This window comes from Oryctolagus cuniculus, chromosome 17 (assembly GCF_964237555.1).
Source record: "Oryctolagus cuniculus chromosome 17, mOryCun1.1, whole genome shotgun sequence".
In the NCBI taxonomy this organism is placed as follows: Eukaryota; Metazoa; Chordata; class Mammalia; order Lagomorpha; family Leporidae; genus Oryctolagus; species Oryctolagus cuniculus.
In genome coordinates, this window is record NC_091448.1 from 56,344,349 (window position 1) to 56,367,476 (window position 23,128).

Genomic DNA, 23,128 nt, shown 5'->3' on the forward strand with positions numbered 1-23,128 from the left:
AGGAGGTGACTAACACACCTGAAAGTTATGCATACGTGACACGGATCAGCCTCAAAGGGGAGGAGAGCCTCCTTTCTGGAATCCGGCTTAAAATGACGCGGTCTGGGGACTGGCTTTTGGCAAGCGTGTTAAGCTGCTTGCAATGCCAGTGTCTTATACTGGAGTACTGGTTGGAGTCCCAGCTGCTCCACTTCTGATCCAATTTCTCACTAATGTACCTGGGAAGGCAGCAGAAGATGCCCCAAGTGCTTGGGTCCCTGCCACCCACATGGGAGACCCAGGTGAAATTCCTGGTTCCTGCCTTAGCCTGGCCTAGTCCTGGTTGCTAGCAGGCCTTTGGAGAGGGAACCAGTGGATGGAAGATATGTCCATCTCTCTCTCTCTCTCTCTCTCTCTCTCTCTCTTCCTGTTTGTTTCTCTACTTTTCAAATAAATACAATGAGTCTTTAAAAAAGTGGCGTGGTTCATTGAAAGGGACAAGAGAGTGGGTAGATCGGGAGGTAAGCTTGCTTTTCTGTCTTGCTGTTTAGTGACTGCCAGTTGTAGTTGGGCTCTACAAGTCTGTTCAATTATCTAAATATATTCCAATTTTCCAAAAAGATTCACAATTTTGTTTCACTATGCAAAGATAAAAGACTATTTCTCCTTGAGGATAAACAAAGAGAATGTTTTCTCAGCTGAATAAAAGGTTAAACTTTTAGTCGTGATGTTTTGTCTGAAAACCTTTGTGAGAAGAAACTTTGGTTCTTACCATTTATAGTTATGTAAGAAAGGTAGAGTTTTGGGTAAGTTAGTATAGTTTATGAAAGAAATTTCAACACATCTGGGATCTGAGTGGAAACAGCATAAGAATGGGGTCTGTTCCAGGGAAGAGCTGAACTAGTTCTTCATGTTTTGTTTGTTTGTTTGTTTTTCATGACTTCAGGGGAGGGAAGGTTTACTTAATTCTAGAGTAATAAAGGGAAGGCATTATGGGAGGATAAATTTTGAAATATACCTTTTATAGTGGGGAGCATATGGGATGGTATCTGGAGTCATACGGGGAGAATGATTGGCAGTCGAATTTTAATATAGAGCTAGAAAGATAAAATGTTTTATTAAGCCTCTTAAAAATAAGGTGATCATATACATTCAAGAGCATTTCATGAGGTTCATGAAAAATAAATATTTTCATGCCATTTTTCCATGAAATTTTTGAGGTACACTCATATATTTAATGATATATCTTTTCAGGTTCTATTTTAAAAATTTATTCGAGATGAGGAGTGACAGAAAGAGGGAGGCAGAGAGGTCTTTCACTTCCCAAACACCTACATTAGTTGGGTTCCTGCCCAACATTAGCAGGAGCTGGAAGTGGAAGCAGAATGGAGACTGGAACCTAGCACTCCAACATGGGATACAGGAATGAATCCCAAATGGCGTCTTAATTACTGTGCCACAACTGCAGCCCCTGTGTGTATGATTGATTTATTTATCTTTCCTAATATGAAAGAAATACATGAAAGGGTTCCTAACAAGACAGCAGGTCTACCTGATATGGAAAAGGCATCCCTCTCCTATCACAATCAGAAAAGCCGGATAAATTATTACAAGCAATATTTTGTAATCCCTGCTCAGATTGAAAGAGGAAAAGACAAGGTGATAGAGATTGAGAGATAAATCTAAGGTGGAACAAGAAGAGGGACTGATGTGACCCTGGCCCTTTAAGGAGGTGAGAGTCACACCGAGGCCCGGGTTGACTGCCCAGGATGGGTAGGAGAGAGAGGCTTGAACCTCTTTGCATGGTGAGTGAGAGCAAACGTTTGGTCATAGAGCCTGGAGCCTCCAATGGCTGCTCCTTCATAAAAACCATTCCCCTTCTCCTCTGGAGGAAGCAACTAAGAAGGTGGGAGGAACAGAAAGCCAGTGTTGAGGAAGTCAAGCCCAGCCCTGTATCACTAAGTAAGCCATCTCCTTGGAGCAAAAAGATTCACGGAAGAAAGCAACTTACAAAACTCTTCTTGGGCTGGTGTTGTGGAGTAGTGGGTTAAGCTGCTGTCTGCAATGCTAGCACCCCGAATGGGTGCTTGTTCAGGTCCCAGCTGCTCCACTTCCCATCTAGCTCCCTGCTAATGTTCCTGTGAAGGCAGGTGCCTTAGATGGCCTAAGTGCTTGGGCCCCTGCCACTTGTGGGAGAGCCCTGGACAAAGCTCCTGGCTTCACCCTGGCCCAGCCCCAGTCATTGTGGCCATTTGGGGAGTGAGCCAGTGGATGGAAGATTTCTCTGTCTCCTCCTCCCTCTCTGTAGCTCTGCCTTTCAAAATAAATAAATGAATCTTTAAGAGAAAATAAAGAACAAAAATTGGAAGTTACAGCATGAACAAACTTTACATTACCCTATAGGAGTTAGTTTCCCAAACTGAATTAAGTTGCATTTGTCAGTGCATCAACCATACCTCCCATGTCTTCCCACTCCTGTCGTGCAGTCTGAGTTTGGTCCCTAAGGACTGCAGGCAGAAAAGATATATTTTCCCTGAAGCCCTGAATGTGCTCTGTCTGCGGCCCCATCGAGAGTTCTTACACCCATGGCAGCCCCGCTCTTTGATCTCAAGTTCATTCCCATCACTCGGATGACTCCGGCCGGACATGCCTGTGCAGCTTTCCAGGTGACAGCTTTTGCAAGAGCTCACAAACGCTGTCTTTTACGAGGGCATTTATTCCTTGCCGGCGTTTGGCTGCCTGGGGCTGAGAAAGAATAGTTGATTCTGGTTATCAAAGCTTTGTCTAAATAAACTAGGCCCTCACTAGATCTCTCTTGGCTATAGAGTCGGGGATATGGACAGTTCCTCCTGGAGGCTCTCCAAAGTGGAGATAGTTATTGAAGGATGAAAAAAAAAAGACCTCCTTATAAGGAAGTTTCACCTGGGAGGAAGGCCCCCAGCGTTGGCTTAGCAAATAGCATTTTAGTGTAGCTACAGGATATTGGAGCCAAATAAGAGTCTCCTCGCTTTCAACCAAAGACCCAGCCTGGTTTTTATAGGCCAGACATAAATCTGAGAAAGTGTTTATAAAATAGGCGAGCCTAACTGGAAGGCTTAAAAAACAACTTTTATAGGTTAATTCTTAGGAAATTGATTTGAAGCTATTTAGGGAGACTGCTCGTGTGGTGGAATGGGATTCTTCTCACCTTATCTTGCCCTGTCCAGCTGGGGTGTGTGGCTCATTCAACAGAACGGCACTGTTGTTGTCAGGCTCCTGCTCTTTTGGGCAGGGAAGGCTTGCTTCACGGTGGAGTTAGACTCATAGAAGAGCAGGGAGAACCTTCATTAAATATTCATTAGGAGGCCTCACATCTCAATGTCTGTTTTTCTTTTACCTTTTTATTAAAAAAAAAAAAAGATTTATTTATGTATTTGAAATGCAGAGTTACAGAGAGGTAGAGGCAGAGAGGGAGAGAGAGATCTTTTATCCACTGGTTCACTCCCCAGATGGCCACAATGGCCAAAGCTGTGCCTATCCAAAGCCAGGAGCCAGGAGCTTCTTCCAAGTCTCCCATGTGGGTGCAGGGACCATCTTCTACTGCTTTCCCAGGCCATAGCAGAGAGCTGGATTGGAAGAGGAGTAGCCAGGAGTAGAACCAGCACTCATATGGGATGCCAGCACTGCAGGAGGTGACTTTACCTACGCCACAGTGCTGGCTCCTCTATTTTTCTACCTTGTGACACCATCTCCACTTTGCATTTCCACTTGGTAACCCAGCTTCTGGTTGAAGCACATCCATAGAAATTTTGGACTGGGTGCACCCCTATACCACATTCATGGAACCTGTCCTGAGAGAGAAGGTATCTGGTACTCTCTCTCTCTCTCATCTCTCTCTCTCTTTTTTTTTTTTTTTTTTGACAGGCAGAGTGGACAGTGAGAGAGAGAGACAGAGAGAAAGGTCTTCCTTTGCCGTTGGTTCACCCTCCAATGGCCGCCGCGGCCGGTGCGCTGCGGCCAGCGCATTGTGCTGATCCGATGGCAGGAGCCAGGTACTTCTCCTGGTCTCCCATGGGGTGCAGGGCCCAAACACTTGGGCCATCCTCCACTGCCTTCCCGGGCCACAGCAGAGGGCTGGCCTGGAAGAGGAGCAACCGGGACAGAATCCGGCGCCCTGACCGGGACTAGAACCCGGTGTGCCGGCGCCGCAAAGCGGAGGATTAGCCTAGTGAGCCACGGCGCTGGCCTGGTACTCTCTTAATTATCAAATTTAAAAAAAAGATTTATTGGACTGAAAGGCAAAATGACAGAGAATGAAGGAGAGAGAGAGAGAGAGAGAGAGAAAGAGAGAGAGAGGGAGAGAGAATCTTCTTTGAAGAAACATTACTGTGTGCAAAACATGAGGTATGACCATTTGTGGGGCAGACAAATCCATGGCCTCGTGTTTATTGTCCTCAGGGCATGTTCTCCATGATAAGAAGATAAAACAAGTGTAGAAATAACTGGAATGTGTAGTGTGATAAGAGCTGTAAGTGAGGGGAAAATGAAAAATGCACTGTGCCAGGGCTTGGGTATTTAGAAGGAAATCAGCACAGTTTTGGTGGACGTGGCAGAGGGAAGCCACCTGGTAATTATCACAATGTACTTGACATTTCAGGGCAATCTTTGGGAATCTGAGTTTTTGCAGTGCAGGTAGGAGTGAAGAGTAAACTCACTGCAATGAGAAATCCCCTATCATGAAAAGGCAGCACCAGGAAGTCCAGCTTAGTTGGGTGAGTAGATCACATAAAGGAGAAAAGAAAGAGTAAGGTTGGAGAAATGGTTTGGGACAAGGTTACAGAGAGGCCCCGGCAGGGTGCAGTGAGCGTTGTGACTTTATTTGGTTGATAGCACTGGTCGTAAAGAACTCAGAACAGGAGGTGACATGAATGAGACAAGAAGGACAGTCAGAATAGTAATAATAAAATCATAGCAACAACAAAAAAAGAGGATAACCAGGAAAGCAACTCAGGCTAGGAACAAGGAAGAAAAGTGATTTGAAAAGTTGTCAGTGGTTAACTATGTCAAAAGCTTTCAAGAGGTGAAAGACAATGACAGAGAAATATTGGGCAGGAGACACATTTCAGGGGCTTAAGCAGCAAGTACTTAATGAGAACACGGAGACAGACCGTGAATAATTCTTTGAGTAATTTGCTAGTAAAGAAAAATAAAAAGTAGATAGTTGCCGGGGGAAAACAAAGTTTACAAGGATTATTTATAGGTAGAAAGAAATGACTACGCAGTACTCAGACGAGAAGGATTCGATTTACAATGTTCCAACTTTACGAAGGCGCCAATGCAATACGCATTCAGAAGAAAACGTACTTCAGATTTTGAATCTGAATCCTGTCCCATCTTCTCTCTCGATGCTGGGGACCACCAGTGAGTGCAGCCCCCAGTGAGTCCCATGGCCATGAAGGGAAGCAACCAACAGTGTATAGTGCGTGGTATTGCTGACCTATGTGGGGTAGATTTGATGGATTTTCAACCTACCATCTTTTCTGTTTCCCATGGGTGTTTGGGATGGAAGCTCTTCATCATCTAAGGGATCCAACTGGGCTGTTGCAGTTCTGAGAGTTGCCCAGGGGTGAGTGGGATGATGAGCACATTGCCAACTCACCCGCTAGGGTGGGCTCCTGCCTCTGTATTCACACAGCATCTGGGCACGCTGAGGTCATGTCTCATGATGGCCGGCAGTTGTACGGATCTGAAAAACACAATGAATAGCTATCTGGATTATCCCAACTCTGCAGATCAGATCAAAGGAGATGAAAGCAAAGTGTTGCTCTCTTTACTCAAGCGTTTGGCAAGTGTCTCATTCTTTTACAGATGATTTTGAGTTTTGCAAAATTAAGACTTTTCTCCCCCCCCCAAGCATAGTTCTCCGAGTTTTCAAAAAGATTGGGTACGTGTAAGAAATTTAATCCACATGTTTATGATTCTTTTCAACTCCACTCTTTTTAAATTTATCTTTGGAGCATGAGTGAGTTGGTACATGAGAAGCCTTTTAAAGTTCAGGACTTTTAGAACCAGATTGTTATTTTGCTAGATGTGTCTAGAAAACATGTATCAGAAGTTTTCATAAGTCTGGAGCGTTGTCTGAATGTGGTACTCTCCAAGCTTCTGACCGTGTGTTTTCATCAGCTGACCTGTAGGCAGAGACCAGGGAAAGTGTACGGAGAGCGGCTTTACCGAGAGGTAAAGAAAGAGTGTCCATGTTTATAGGAGTGCACCCCAACTGCTCCGGATATTCCAAGACAGCAGGTCTGGGGAGCACCAGGACATCTGTGTCCTTCCTGGTAGATAGACCCCGATGCTTTTCATAGCTTCTGGGCCTCTATCATTGAGCTTTCGGAACATTCCAGATCACCCCATGCCTAGTTCAACCTCCTCTGTTTATAGATGAAATTAAAGTTCAAAAAAAAAATCTGATGCCTTGCTCAAGGTCTCACATACTTCAGTGTTAGAAAGTCTTCAAGTTTCTACCACATCCACTTTAGAGCACAAAGAATCTTGGACGGGGCTCAAGGTCACACCCCTGGGACCCGGGGCTAGATGATAGCTGCGGTTTTCCATGAGTGGGGAGAGATTGAACATTTGCATCTATGTGGCCTGCCTTCTTTGAATTGCTCTATCAGATCTTCTGGCTGTTCTGGGTCACTTCTCCTCTTTGGAAGAAGAGGTTTCTGGAGATGAACTTGGATGGGATGGGCTCCTAAAGGCCTGACACCAAAGGTGGTGTCACATCAGAAGGGAGCAGTACTCCAGTCTCAAGCCCTGTTCCCACAGCCTAACGAAGGAGGAGACTGGGATCAAGCTGAGTACTCTGTAATAGATGGCTTCAAGGCTCAAATGGATGTGCGTTTCCCGTCCCTGAACAGTCTAATGCCTGTTGGATGAGTCAATGAGTGACCATTCTAAGTATGTTGGATCCACTCCGTCACTGCAGGGGAAATCTATTGACCTTGGACACAAACTTTGGCCCAGAACAGCCACACTTGGTTATTTAGTTTAGTTGTAAAAAATGTGGGAAACAGATGCCTATCAGGAAAGGTCTTGGTCTTTGTTCAGCTAGGAAAGTAGTGGTGAAATTTATGAAGGTTTTTATCCGACTGAGGTCAACAGAACATATTCACACACATGCCATTTAAAATAGAATTTATTTGTTTTATAAATGATTATAAAAGTACTATATGTTCGTTGTGGAAAACTTGAAAATGCCAAATGCTCAGAGAAGAAAAAATAAATCAGTTCTAATTCCACTACTTAGAGATAACCAATGCTAGCATTCACATTTGACAGTTTCCTATCTTTTTTCTTTTTTTTAGTGCATTTATAGATTATTTTCAGTTGTTTTTTAAAATAAAACATACTCTTTTCATTGGTTATAAACTGTTTTTTCTCCTTTTTAATTGTAAAGATAAGAGGGGGAGGAAAAAGTTGTTTTCTAACCATCTAAGACCGATAGTCATGGTTTTATTAGGTCTCTAGTTGGCGTGCAGGTTTGAGAGTGTTTGTGGGGCCTGATGCCCCAGGAGTTCATGTATGGATTGCTCTCTGATGCTCCTCTGTGAACACCACTTGGTTGTTCTCCACGACTACTTTCCTTTAGATTTGTCTTTCTTTCTCTCCACTGACCTCCATGCACCTCTACTTGTTGGCTTGCTCTCACGCAGTTTCTTTCCTTTTTTTTTTTTTTTTTAAGATTTTATGTATTTATTTGAGAGGTGGAGTTACAGACAGAGGGAGGTTGATACAGAGAGAAAGGTTTTCCATCCACTGGTTCACTCCCCCACATGGCTGCAATGGCTAGAACTCCATCCTGGTCTCCTATGTGGGTGGCAGGAACCCCAGCACTTGGTCCATCCTCCACTGCCTTACCAGGCCATAGCAGAGAGCTAGATTGGAAGTGGAGGAGCCGGGACTCGAACCAGCACCCATATGGGATGCTGGCACTGCAGGCAGAGGCCTATCATACCGTGCCACAGTGCCAGCCCCACATTTTCTTATTTCTTGTGTTTTGGCTTGCTGGGACTCACACGGAGCCTCATCCTAACTCACGACCTCTTACTCCACATACCATTTGTATGACGTTTTCCAGTTCAGGCCATTCAGGGAGAGAACCTGATTTATTCAGCGAGTGACTCTTGGTTCTACTTGAGCACCTCACTGCATGCCGGCTCCCTCATACATTGCTGGCCAGCTGGGCAACTCACTTCTCTCATTGACTCCTTGATTCAGGTGTGTGCAGATGGTCAAGGAATTCAGGTAACACTGAGGAAACAATACAGCAGACAATAAAACCCACCCCAAATCCTGCCAATCAATAATGGACGTTGTTAGTGTTTCGTTGATGCTTTTTCTTTCAGTCATTGTTCTATAAGATGACACATATTTGAGTATATATATATATAAAATTCCATTGCATCCTACCTTTAGCTGAACATTATAGCTGGAGATTTTTCATATATCTTCAGGTATTTTTCTAAATATTATTTGTAGCAATGTATGATAGTCCATTTTATGGGTGCACCCATTACTTTATTTCTCAATTCCAGCATTGCTGGGCTTTTTTTTTTTTTTTTTTTTTTTTTTTTTTTATGTCTGCAGTGGGAAGAGTCCACACCCTACTCACACAATGGTGAGTTTTCCTAACACTGGAGCAAATGTCCAGTTGCTAGGCAACCTCAAACTGCCAAACATCAATTAAAGGCTCTCCAGGTAGATAATTTAGTTCATCATGGGGACACTTGCATTCTCTCTGTCTTCTATGTTTTATTTTTCTGAATTTATTTCCTTTGACAACATGGAATTTATCTTGATGTACAGTGTAAGGAAGGAATTTAACCTTTAAATTTTTCCCCTAAAAGTTTAGCCTATTGTTCCATAACCATTTATTTATGAGTTCACTCTCTCTCAACTGATTTGGAATGTCGTGAGATTTATGTTACTGATGCTCAGGTGCAGTTTATTGTGAGAGTCACCCTTGATTTAGAAACCACTGCAACTTGAAATTCTTGAGTCCCATCCTGGGATCAGAAACGTCATAGTTAAGGACGTGTGATACTAAGCTGTCATATCCCCTCAGTTTTCTAGTATCCGACTGTGACCTATTCGGGGCCACATTGTTTTAGTAGTTATGAGTTGAAATTTGTATTGGTATCTGGTACTCTCTTAATTATAAAATTTTTAAGAAAGATCTATTGGCCTGAAAGGCAAAATGAGAGAGAGGAAGCAGAGAGTGAGGGAGAGAGAGAGAGAGAGAGAGAGAGAGAGAGAGAGAGAGAGATTTCCATTCCCTGAAGTCAGGAAACAGCAACTCCCACCGGAGTCTCCCATGAGGGTGCAGGTGCCAAGCACTTGGGCCATCTTCCACTGGCTTCCCAGGCACATTAGCAGGAAACTGGATTGTAAGTGAAGTAACCGGACTTAAAACCAAGCTCCAATATGGGATCCCTGAGTCCCATGTGGCGGCTTAACCCCCTGTACCACAATGCTGGCCTCCATTATAAATTATTTTTGACTAATCTTGTCCATTTGTGTACATATGTGATGTTCAAGATGAAGTCTCCCCGTCCCCCATTATATTCTTCAACAAATTGCATTAAATCTGTGTCTAAAATCTTAATAGGGCTGATGTCATGGTGCAGTGGATTAATTCGCTGCCTGCAAGACCAGCATCCCAGATGAGCGCCTGTCCAGGCTGCTCCACTTCTGATTCAGTTCCCTGCTGATGCACTTGGGAAAGCAGCAGACCTAAGTTCTTCAGCCATTGCCGCTCACACGGGAGACTTGGATGGAGTTCTAGGCTCCTGGCTTCGGCCTGGCCCAGCCTCAGCTATTGCAGCCATCCTGGTAGTGAACCAGCAAATGGAAGATCACTCTCTCTCTCTCTGCCCCCTCAACTCTGCCTTTCAAATAAATAAATAAATAAACCTTAAAAAATTGTAGTCAAGCCAGCGCTGCGGCTCACTAGGCTAACCCTCCGCCTGCGGCGCTGGCACCCCGGGTTCTAGTCCTGATTGGGGTGCCAGATTCTGTCTTGGTTGTTCTTCCAGTCCAGCTCTCTGCTGTGGCCCAGGAAGGCAGTGGAGGATGGCCCAGGTGCTTGGGCCCTGCACCTGGATGGGAGACCAGGAGGAGGCACCTGGCTCCTGGCTTCAGATTGGCGCAGCGCGCCAGCCGTAGCAGCCATTTGGGGGATGAATCAACAGAAGGAAGACCTTTCTCTCTGTCTCTCTTTCTCTCTCTCTCACTGTCTAACTCTGCCTGTCAAAAAAAAAAAAAAAAAAAAAAAAAGAAAAGAAAAAGAAAAAAATTGTAGTCAACTTGAAAGAACTTGCATGTTTATAAATATATATATATATATATATTTTTTTTTTACAGGCAGAGTGGACAGTGAGAGAGAGAGACAGAGAGAAAGGTCTTCCTTTTGCCGTTGGTTCACCCTCCAATGGCTGCCGCAGCCGGCGCACCGCGCTGATCCGATGGCAGGAGCCAGGTACTTCTCCTGGTCTCCCATGGGGTGCAGGGCCCAAGGACTTGGGCCATCCTCCACTGCACTCCCTGGCCACAGCAGAGAGCTGGCCTGGAAGAGGGGCAACCGGGACAGAATCCGGCGCCCCAACCAGGACTAGAACCCGGTGTGCCGGAGCCACAAGGTGGAGGATTAGTCTAGTGAGCCCCAGCGCCGGCCTGTAAATATATTGTTTATCAATCTACTTTGATATATAGGATAACCATTGATTTTTCAAGTTACTTAACTCTTGTTGATTATTATGGTTTTCAAAATTGGTTCACTTTGAATTTCCATAAATTTGCTATTAAATGCAATATTAATGTTCTTTCTGACTTTAATGGAAAGGCTTCTGATGTTTAACCATTTTGTATTATGTCTACTTGTGTGAGGTTATTACCATTTAATTTTTTAATTTTTAAAGATCTATTGTTATTTGAAAGGCAGAGTAGACAGAGAGAGACAGTGAGATCTCCCATGTGCTGGTTCACTTCCCAAATGGCCGCAACAGCTGGGGCAGGGCCAGACCGAAGCCAGGAGCCAGGAGCCAGGAGCCTCTTCTGGGTCTTCCACATGACTGCAGGGGCTCAAGTAGTTGGGTCATCTTCTGCTGCTTTCCCAGGCACATTAGCAGGGAGCTGGATCAGAAGTGGAGCAGCTGGGACTCGAACTGGTTCTCATATGGGATACCAGTGCTGCAGGCGGTAGTTTAACTCGCTATGCCACAGCACTGGCCCTGGGTTATTACCGTTATTGTATTTTTATTTATTATTTTTTTGACAGGCAGAGTTAGATAGTGAAAGAGAGAGAAAGAGAGAAAGTTCTTCCTTTTCCATTGGTTCATCCCCCAAATGGCCGCTACAGCCGGAGTGCTGAGCCGATCCAAAGCCAGGAGCCAGGTGCTTCCTCCTGGTCTCCCACTCGGGTGCAGGGCACAAGCACTTGGGCCATCTTCCACTGCCTTCCTGGACTGGAAGAGGAGCAACCGGGACAGAATCTGGCACCCCAACTGGGCCTAGAACCTGGGGTGCCGGCGCCGCAGGCGAAGGGTTAGTCAAGTGAGCCACAGCACCGGCCTATTACCATTTTAAAGAAATGTTTATTTCAAGAGTTTTAATCAGAATCGAATGTTGAAAAATTGCTCGTTTGCATCTATGCAGGATTTACTGTGATTTTCTTTTTTTGAATTTGTTAAGTAGATTTGTGAATATTTAGCCATTTTTAAATTTCTGCATCAAGTCTTCATTACTTTTGGGTATTATTTGTGTCAGTGTTTAGCAGGCTGCACCTGTGTGCCTTGGGGAGCTTTCGTATTATAGTGTCTCTGTTTTTTTTTTCTCTTCATTTTTTTTCCCCAATAATCTCTGGTGTAGAAGATTAAGTTATTCAGTTTTCTTAGTTTCTGGGACACTGACCTGTGCCAGATACCTGTTAGGTATATATTTATCTGCTTATTCACTTATTTATTGTTGTTTATCCCCATAACCCATTCCCATTCTCTTCTTTCCAATTGCCCATAAACAACTACTAGAACATTTTAAAAGATCCTTTCTTCCTCTGTGTCCTTTCAAATGTGTGTTCTCACCATGTGGCTTGCACTGTTAATCTGCTGTATTCAGTCATTCTGCTTTTACTTTCTAACGTCAGCCCACCGCGGCCGTCTCTGCTGCACAACACGCTGCGGCCGCATCCACGCGGTCTGCAGCTCCAGCCCTTCCAGTTTCACCTCGTGGTTAAGACAGTGCTACTAAGGACATTTTGAGGTCTCCCATGTTTTGCTTTTTAATATATTGGCAAATTTCAACCTGAACAGAATACTTATTCCTTGAAAGCTTGAAAAATTTTATCCATAAAGCTGTTTGTATCCCCAAGCTCCTCTTGGGGAATAGTGGTTAAACACATAAACAAACTTGCATACCCTTCTCATCCATCATCATTGATCCACTTAATTTTTCATCCTTTTTAAAATAGCTAATACTTTTGAGGAAAAAAACCCCACATTTTCAAATCTGGTAGCAAATACTAATATTTTCTCATAAATTCAAAGTAATCTCTATTATAATGTGGCAATATTGCTTTTTATATTTTTAATAGTTGTTTTTGCTTTCGTTATTTTAAAACTTAAACTTTGGGATCAGTGTTGTGTTATAGAGGGTTAAGCTTTCTCCTGCAATACTTGCATCCTTCATGGGTGTTAGTTCACATCCGGGATGCTCCACTTCTGATCTAGCTCCCTGCTAATGGCCTTGGAAGAGCAACAGAAAATGGCCCAAATGCCATGGAGACCTGGATGAAGCTCCTGGCTCCTGGCTGTGGCCTGGCTCAGCCCTGGTCATTGCTACCACCTGCGGAGTGAATCAGTCTCTTTCTCTCTCTCCCTCTTTCTGTAATCCCGGCTTTCAAATAAATAAATAAATCTAAAAAATAGTTAAACTTGTACTTTTGTCTGATATAAAAGCAGTACATGCCAATCTAATGGGAGTTTTAATGATTCTCTTTGTGGGAAATTAATCTTGTCCAGAACATGTTCTTTTATTTTTTTTTAATAAACCAGATTCTTTACCTATTTACCAACTTAAATGCTTTTTGGTTTTCATAAAATAAATTTTTAAAAATAATTTTACCTTTATTTTCTCTACCTGCATTTTTAAAGACTTTATGAGTCTATTACAGTATTGGATGGGATACTTAATACTCACACTTTCTGTATTTCTTGCTTGATAATAAAATCTCCGTGCTATTAATTTTCCTCAGTATCTCTTTGGCCACAGCCCCTACATTTTACATGCTCTGTTTTTATTGTCATAATTTTAAAAAATAGTGTATACTTGTAGTTTTTATTTGTTACTTGTCTTAAGAGTTATTTAAGAGGGTTTGACATTTCTCATGTTTAAAAAAACTTGTGTTATGAATTTCTGGATTTATTACATTGTAGTTAGAGAATGTGAAACTACAGTCTGCATTATTTCTACTTTTTGGAAAATGGTAAGATTTTCTTTGTGGTCTATTATATGATCATTTTTGGTTAATGTTCCATGGCACTTGTAAAGAATATATATTTTCTGAGTGTATCCAAGTCTTGAAATATAGCTGTTAGATCAGACATATTAATGCATTATATAAATTTTTATATTCTTTTTTTTTCTCTCTGCATATATGTGTCTGTGTGTTTGGTCTACTTGAACTGACAAAGCCTAACGATGTTATATTAATGATTCCCAGTGTAACTGTAACTCTGACAATTTCTCATGTGTTTGCAACTGTTTTGTACTCTCTTTATTTATTTCATCGGCAGAATCAATGAAGCCTCTCTCTGCACTTCCTGAACGTGCTCTCTAAGAAGCTGGGGTGGGTTTCTTATAAAGAGAAGTATGGTTTGAACCCCACTGTAGTGCTAGCCCAATTTTGGTTATCATTGTTATGGGAGTTCCTAGTTTCCCATCTCTGTGTTCTTCCTCAGCTTATTCTTCAATGCTTGTCCATGGAAGACTCCTCCCATATATCTTCATTCAACACTCAGTATTCCCCGGAGAGCATTTAGATTATGGATGCCCCTCCTTGTGATAGGATTCTTCTTTCCCAGCTAAAAGAAATCTGGTTCTGTCCTGTGACTTCCTTTGGCCGATGAGATGTGATCATATGCCCCCTCTAAGTGCCATGCCTTAGGTATAACTGCATAGTCTGCATTGCTCTTTTCTTTGCTCTAAGGAAAGAAGGTCATGAGATGGGCCGCTCCTTCATCCCCAGGCTGTGAAAAGAGACAGTGTGGAGTATCATAGTAGACACTCAGTGCCCTCTGACGAATGTGCGGTGGGTCTTGTTTTAGGCATTGGGGATTATTCAATCAGGATCTAAACCAGACATAGGCCCTGTTATCAGGACACTGATTGAAAGTTAGAATACTTTGTATGCGGTGCTACTAGCCACTGTTTTCATAGATCTCAACAGCATTTCATACTTTTCTTCATATAGAATCTGGACTTTTCTTACTAGTCTTTTCCAAGATACTTTGCATTTTTGGTTATTATGACTATATGTTATCTAAGCACTATGGCTGGTATAGGCAAAATATACAGATTACTGTATTAATATATCTTATTTGGGCACTTTATTAAGTTCTCACATTCTTTTTTTTAAAGGTTTATTTGAAAGGCAGAATTACAGAGAGGCAGAGAGAGAGAGAGAGAGAGGGAGAGAGAGAGAGATCTTCCATCCACTGGCTCGCTGCCCAAATGGCCACAACGGCTGGAACTGAGCTGATCTGAAGCTGGGAGCCAGGAGTTTTTTCTGGGCCTCCCATGTGGGTTCAGGGGCCCTCTTCCACTGCTTTCCCAGGCACATTAGCAGGGAGCTGGATTGGAAGTGGAGCAGCCAGGACTTGAACTGGTGCCCAGCCCTTCTCATATTCTGATAGTTATGTAGTTACATGTTAGATTTTCTAGGTATATGATCATATTTCTAATAATAGCTTCTTTGTAAGTGATTATAACTGTTTTGTTTTATATCTCATGTAATTGACCAGATATTCATAAAATTGTAAACTAATAATGGTAGTAGCAAGTATTCTTGCCTTTCTCCTGATTTTAAGGGGAAAATGGCTGGTGTTTGACTCTTAAGAAATGACATTTGTTTAATACACAATCTTTGCCATATTAGGAGGAGGATGATTTTCCGTTTCTAGTTTTCTCTGACTTTTTATTCTGTGTACACGTAACACTTTAGGAAGTGCCTTTAAGTGTCTATTGCCTGCCTATCTATGATGTATTTTGTTAACACATTCCCTGATCTTGAAACACTTCAGCGTTTCTTGAATAACTCTAGTGGATTATGATGTATGATCTTTCGGTATACAATTTCATTCAGTTTTAGAATCTATGTTCAGACTTAGTTTTCCCTATAGGGTCTTTGTTGTGAGAGTGCTGTCTTTGTGAGGCTTTAGTATCAAGATTATTCTTATAGTAGACAGTTTTAATTTTAATTTACTTTTCTTACTATTCAGGAACAGTTTATATTGCATGGGGATTATCTGTTCCTTGAAAGTTTGAACTGACTTGACAATAAAACTGTTCGGGTGAATATCTCTTCAGTCACTTCCTCTGTTTCTTCGGTGGCTTTATTTTTTACAGCAGTGCCTCCCAAGCCAGCTCTGCAGTGGTCCCTTTGGACTACGAGGGCTTGGTTTGGATTTGAGAACATTTCTTGATGGAAGGTTTCATCGCTTGATTAGACTAGACCTTTAGCTGAATTCTAACTGTGGAAAACAGTACTTACCTTCAGAGAAAGTTTCGTGTTTACTAGTTAAATTGCCTGCAGAACAGAGAGCTGAGACTTTATCAAGTTGTGTATCTGTTTTTGTTGCTGATTTTTATTAAATCTTTTTATGCTGCCAGAAATTGCTTTGAGATTGGGATTGGTGGGAGTGGGGCAGATCCAAACCCGTCACAGACTTGTCATCCTTGGACCTGGCTGGTATTCACCAAGAAGAACCTGAACTTTGGGAGTGGCCAGATTGGCTTAGATCGGCAGGTTCTCAACAATGCTTTTGCCTCACAAGGTTACTTCAAGAAGTTCATGGAAAATGGATCGAAAAAGTGAGTCTATTTGGTACAATTTTTTAAAAGATTAGTTGATAGTTTTTTTTCTTATTATTAAAAAAAGTTCATGGAGGGGCTCGTGTTGTGTACAGGAGGTTAAGTTGTGGCTGGTGATGCTAGCAACCAATGTCAGAGTGCCAGCTTCAGTCCTGGCTGCCCCACTTCCCATCCAGCTCCCTGCTAAGGTACCCAGAAAGGCAGTAAAATGTGGCCCATGTACTTGTGCCACTGGCACCTATGTGGGAGACTTTGGTGTAGTTCCTTGCTCCTGGTTTCAGTATGGCCCAGGCCAGGCTGCTGTGGCCATTTAGGGGAGTGAACCAGCAGATGGAAGATTCTCTCTCTCTCTCTTTGCCTTTCAGATAAATAAAATAAATCTTAAAAAATAGTTCATAGAAAATATGTATTAGGAAAGAATTATGCATGGATTTAAAAACAGGTTTGCACCAAAATAACCTTATCTGGGGGCTTGCGCTGTTGTTCACTGGGTTAATCCTCCGCCTGCGGCACCAGCATCCTATATGGGCACCGGGTTCTAGTCGCAGCTGCCCCTCTTCCAGTCCAGCTCTCTGCTGTGGCCCGGGAAGGCAGTGGAGGATGGCCCAAGTGCTTGGACACCTGCGCCTGTGTGGGAGACCAGGAAGAAGCACCTGGCTCCTGGCTTCGGATTGGTGCAGCGCCTGCCGTGGCGGCCATTTTGGGGGTGAACCAAGGGAAGGAAGATACCTTTATCTCTGTCTCTCTCTCTTACTGTCTATAACTCTACCTGTCAAATAAAAAAAATAATCTTAACTGTTCATTCTGTTTTCCACAAAGCTGTTGAAATACCTGCATATATGAGGTGGAGTTGGGGAAAGAGCATCCTGGTAGTCTCTAAAACCCTTCCGAACACAATGAAGCAAGAGGTGTCCTCGTCACTCACCTGTCGGGCTGGCTCCCTGGAGCTGCCAACAAAGTCCTACACACTGGGAACCCTTAAGCAACAGAAATGTGTGGTCTAATAGCCCTGGAGAACTCTAGAAGTCAGGTCATAGTGTTGCTGGGTATGGTGGGTAGAATCCTTTCAGTACCCTTCTTTTTGCTTTGGGTTGGTCCACTGGCCCTCTTTCGTCCTCCTTAGTTCATACACGTGTCCCTCCATCTTCACAAGGCGTCCCTATTTCTTTTCCCATTGACTTCCCTCTGTGCAGTTCTGTCTCTGTGTCCCAATTTCTTCCTTTATTTGCTAAGGAGAAAAGTCATTTTTTTTTTTTTGACAGGCAGTTAGACAGTGAGAGAGAGAGAGAGAGAGAGAGAGAAAGGTCTTCCTTGTTCACCCCCAAAATGGCCGTTACAGCCGGAGCACTGTGCCGATCCGAAGCCAGGAGCCAGGTGCTTCCTCCTGGTCTCCTATGCGGGTGCAGGGCCCAAGCACTTGGGCCATCCTCCACTGCCTTCCTGGGCCACAGCAGAGAGCTGGACTGGAAGAGGAGCAACCAGGACAGAATCCGGCATCCCAACCAGGACTAGAACCCAGAGTACCAGTGCCACAGGTGGAGGATTAGCCAAGTGAGCTGCGGCGCCAGCTGAAAAGTCATTTTATTTTGATTACCCTCCGTCAAAGCCCTATTTCCAAATACAGTCACAATCTGACATACCGGGGTGGTGGTGGTGTGTGTCTCTTGTCGGGGTGGTGGGGTGGTGGTCCACACTTGAACCATACACTCAGTAAGGCTGCCTGTAGAAGGGAACTGGAAGGACTTTGTTGCTCCTTCTTGGACACATAGTGAACTGTGTCTCATGCAGCACACAGGTGTATGTAGCTAAGCTACCAACTGTCTTTCTCAATCCACTCCACCAGCCTTCTCAGTTAGATGATAGTTCTTCCAAGTTCTGCCAACAGATTGTTCCAAGTTCAATGTTAAATTTTTGGGAAACCTCGGGGTTTAGTATTTTCTTTGTCTTTAACAGCATTTTTCTGGGAAGAAGAGAGAGTGACTGTATCAGGCCTTACTGGCTAGGAGTCAGTGTTAACCCAAAGTTCTTGCCACTCTTACTTCTTCCCTGACCCCTGGCTGCAACTTTGATGGCACCCCTGCCTTGGGGTGCTGGTTGTGAGAGAGCACAATTTAGGGGGACTTCCTCCACAGTCTGTGGGAGACCACTTGTGAGTTTCTCTGCACACTGGCCATGTCACTCTGATGGTCCCTGTGTAACCTCTGCAGGGATCCCCAAATGTCTTTATTGCTCACAACTTTATTATCTTCTGAAGCCTTGCGGCTTATAAAATAGCTATATTTGGCCAAAGCTGTATAATAAAGAATCGTATTTGACTCTCACATTTCGCCTCCTCTCTTGCTAGCTAAATAATGTGACATTTCGAATTTGGAATCTTCAAGTCTAGCTTACATTTTTGGCTTTTACTAATTTTATCAAGGTCTTACTGGGATGCTTGTCAATTCCCAAAGTGCTTTGATATGATCTCATCTTATTCTCACAATAAGTTGCTTTTTCTGCTCATTTTTCATGGCGATAACTCACAGAAGTTACTGGAGGCACGGGGGCGACTTGGCCAACGGCACACAGATAGCAGTAGAGCCAGGACTACGACTCAGGTCCGCTGACTCGCAGCCCGGCTCCTTTCCTCATATGAGGTCACTCTGTTCTCCTGCTACCTCCAGGTCAAGCCAAGTCTCGGCTCACACTCAAGATCTCAAAATATCACCACCTCTCCCCCACTCAGGGTCGTCCTAGATTAAGCAGAAGATAGTAACTGACAGCTTTCCGTTATGTTGTCATCTGTCGATGACAGAGTTGGGAGAATTGCTGACTCCTTGGCCTACTTTTAGTTGCCTACAATTGTTCACATGTTTGAAGGGTTGTTAAAAAAAGAAATAAGAGTATTATGACAGAGATATATGTGCCCTCCATGCCTTAACTGTTCACTACTTGGCCCTTTACACAAAAAGTTTGCCAGCCCTTGGTCTAGATAAATGTTACCTTCCTTTATCTGCTTTTAAACGTCACTCAATCTGTGTTTTGGTCTGGATGTCTCTCCAAATTCATGTGTTGAAACTTAATCCTCCCTGGGGTGGTATGAAGAGAAGAGGTAGGGTCTTTTGGGAAGAGGCCACAAAGCCTCATGAATAAATGAATGTCTTAAAAAAAAAGGCTGGTGGGAATCAGCTTAGCCCTTTGCTCTTCTTATTCCTTCTGCCGTGTGAGGATGCGGCAAGGCGCCATGTTGGAAACAGAGAGAAGCCCTGGCCAGACCCTAAACTTGCTGGCATCTGCCTTGATCTTGGGTTTCCCAGCCTCCAGCACTCGGAGAGTGAATGTCTGTGGTTTATGAATCATTCAGTCTCAGGTAGTTTGTCATAGCAGCAGGAAGGGACCAGATCCTTTTTGGGGATCTATTTGTTAATTAAAATGGGCTTGGGGTTTGCTTGCGATATTCCAAGTTCCTGCTTTCTCTTCTATGAAATTTTTCTTCTCCCACTGAACATAGGTACAATGTGGAATAAACCTTGCATCATAATTTGTTTGAAAAAGGAAGAAAGGCTTTGGCGACAAATAAATTAGTTTATACTGGATGCCTAATGCATAGTATTTATAGTGAATACTGATGCAGATCAAAGGAGGGAACTTCCTTTTTTTAAAAAAGACTTATTTATTATTTATTTGAAAGGCATACTTACAGAGAGAGAAGGAGGGAGGGAGGGACACACACATGAAAGAGAGAGAGAGATCTATCTTCCATATACTGGTTCTTCCCCAAATGTCCACAAAAGCCAAGGTTGGGCCAAATCCATGCCAGGAGCCAGGAACTCCATCAGAGTCTCCCATGTGTGTGGCTGGGGCCCAAGCACTTGAGCCATCATCTGCTGCCTCCCAGGATGCATTAGTGAAAGCTAGATTGTAAGTGGAGTAATTGGGACATGAATTAGGCACTTTGATATGGGATGCAGGTGTCACCAAGAGGTGGTTTATTGTCCTGCACCATAGCACCCATCCTGATGTATTTAATTTTTGATCTAGAGAGAAATGGTAAGCCCCTGAGTTGAGACTTCGGCCTTTTCACTGTGTATTCCCACTGCTTAACAAGGTACCCACAACCTAGTGGGGATGGATGACTCTCTGTTGGAAGTAAAGATGGCTTATGGGGCTGTGAAAGCAGAGTAGGGCCATGGAGTGGGGAGTCCTCAATGCCAGGCTGCTTACCTTGATACGTGTCCTGTCTGTAGTCCAGGTGTTTGCACACTGCAGCACACAGCCCACAGCCCACGTTCACTCTTGCATTGACCTCTTGTTTGTGATTACCTTTACATCCCAATAACAGAGTTGAGCAGCCGCAGAAGAGGTATCATGTGACTCCTTGGCCCGCAAAGCCTAAAACATTTGCTGTCTGTCGCTCCCCGTCTTCGTGGAGGAACGACACAGGACCCTGCGCTGTTCTTTTGTCTGCTCGGCCCTCCCCGGGTTTGCTGCTGGTTCTTCCCGGGTTGGCTACCGACCCTTCCACCTCCGTGGAAGGGCGGTTCCCTCTGGCCACTTTCCCCACTTCCGCGAGGGAGTGGCACACCGCCGGCCGGCTCTCTCGGGGGCTGCACAGGTGTTCCTCTTAGATGTTCCTGGTGCATGCCGTCTCTCTCCTCCTTTATAGTCCTCTTCCACCAATCCCAACTTGGCTGCCCACACGCCGAGTACGCTGCTCTCCTCCAATCAGGAGCAGGATCAGCTCCTGGAGGTCATCACTCAAGTTGGCAAGAGGCAGCTGCGTAGAAGCTGTTTTCTCCTCTCCCAGCGCCATATTGTGGGAGAGCAGATGCATAGAATAAGTCTTAATTCCAGTAACTCAGTCCAGTCCGAGTTGCTCCCCACAGCTGTCTTCCTTGTGTAGAGATAAAGGTCACCAATATGTGCTGAAGGTGGTGGAGAATGACATAGGAAATTTATTGCCATGATGAGGTTGGTGCTGGGTGCCTGCAGTTGGGGGTGGGTAGTTGGCACTGCACAGACCACAAGCCTACAAAAATGCCCCAAGTCCAAGGCCTTCCTCTGTTCTAGAGACCCCCTGGCCATTCTCACGGCCGTGTACAGGGAGGCCCTGGGTTGTTAGGAAACATTGTGGGCTTTGCTGATGTCTAAAAGTCCTATCCTGTACTTTCGCTGATTTTCTAATTTTCTGAGTGGAATCAAGCAAATGATTTCCTTAGGTATTTCCCAGTCCCCTTTATTACTCGAAACTCTCTTATCTTCTGAAGGCTAGTGGTTTATAAACCGGGATGTTTTGGACAAAGTTGCATAACAAAGAATCATATTTGCCTGCCTGCTTTTGTCTCCTTCTTCTTGGTGTCTGAGGTATATGGCATCTTCAAACTTAATCTTCATGTTCAGTGTATATATTTATCTTTCCTAGTTTTGTCAAGGAATCGTCACTCAGGCAGTGTCTTGGGGTGATTTTCTGATTTTTCGTTAGGTATTCTTCAGAATGTGAGAGTTTTAGACCACTAGGCACAGTTCAAAAGATGCTATGTAAGGAGTTAGTAGAGTTTCTAGAGAGAAAAGATTGGGCCTAGAGAAACAAATACTTCCAGCCAAGGTGTGCAATATTTGTGAGACTCTCCCTGCTCATCTTTGCTTTGTATTTTATAAATAAGCCCTATTTATCTTCTTCTTACCTTAGTTTCATTATATATTTTTCCTCTTTAAATGCACCAATACATTTAGGACTTCTACATTGCCTAATTACTATTTCTTTGAGTATTCATAGTCCAACATAACTTAAGGTGATTTCTGGGCTTTTGGTGAACAGTAGGGTCATGATATTTGGGGCTAAGATGTGCTGAGTGTGTGATTTACTCAGTAGGCTCAGCATTTGAGCACGGTATTTCATGGCACAGCATTTATTAACCCCTGAAGAAGCAAAGCTTTGTCACATAGAAGCTGGTTCTTTCTAGTGATGGTACAGAGAAGTCATATTCTAAGTGCCATCTTCCTTCATTCCCATGGTGCTAGAACTCAATGGTTTATGTAATATTCTTCTCCCAACACAGACCCTCTTGCTTAAATTTCTGAAATTTGAAAATTTACTCCTATAGGACTTTTTCTCAAAGCTGAAGAATTTGGTTTGAGTAGACATGGGTATCGGGATATTTTAGTACGGGTAATGAGATATTGAAGCATGGGTAATGGGGTATCTAAGCAGGGTAGGAACTGAGATGCAGACCCCACCGGAAAGGGACATTGATCTCACTCCCCATCCTTCTGATTGTGACTGAGCTGGTGACGGAGTTGCCTTTACTCATTTGCATAGGGACTGGAGACTAATCCCACTGAGTCTTAGTGGTACGGGGACATGTGGCAGACTGTTGCAGACCCACAGAGTAGACTGCAGGAAAAAGTACATAAGGCTCTAACAGGAAATGAAGAGGGAAGATGGCTGAGATCTGCAACAAGTAGAGGGCTTAGCCCCTGAAGGGTGCTGTGGGTGCTGGGTGCAATCCGTAACTGACAACAGGAGCTCCCTGTTTCTGTTTCAAGAGACAAGTATGTTCTGCAACCCTGGGACACAGTAACATTAATGTTTGGAAAACACAACAGGGACATGAACTATTATTAGCGTAGATTTGTGTGTTCTTTTTTATTTTTAAGATTGATTGATTTGAAAGGCAGGGTTACAGAGGGGTAGAGGAGTAGAGAGGGAGGGGGGAAGGAGAGAGGTCAAGAGGTCTTTCATCCGCTGGTTCATTCCTCAAATGGCCACAGTGGCCGGAGCTGGGCCAATCTGAAGCCAGGAGCCAGGAGCTTTTTCTGGGCTCCCACATGGGTGCAGGGGCCCAAGGACTTGGGACATCTTCTACTGCTTTCCCAGGCCATAGCAGAGATCTGGATCAGAAGTGGAGCAGCCAGGACTTGAACCAGCAAATGGGATGCTGGCACTGCAGGCTACAGCTTTACCCTGCTATGCCACAGTGCCAGGCCCTGTGTGTTCTTACCGTGTCTGTAGTACAGAGTAATGCATTTGATTGCATGAGAATAC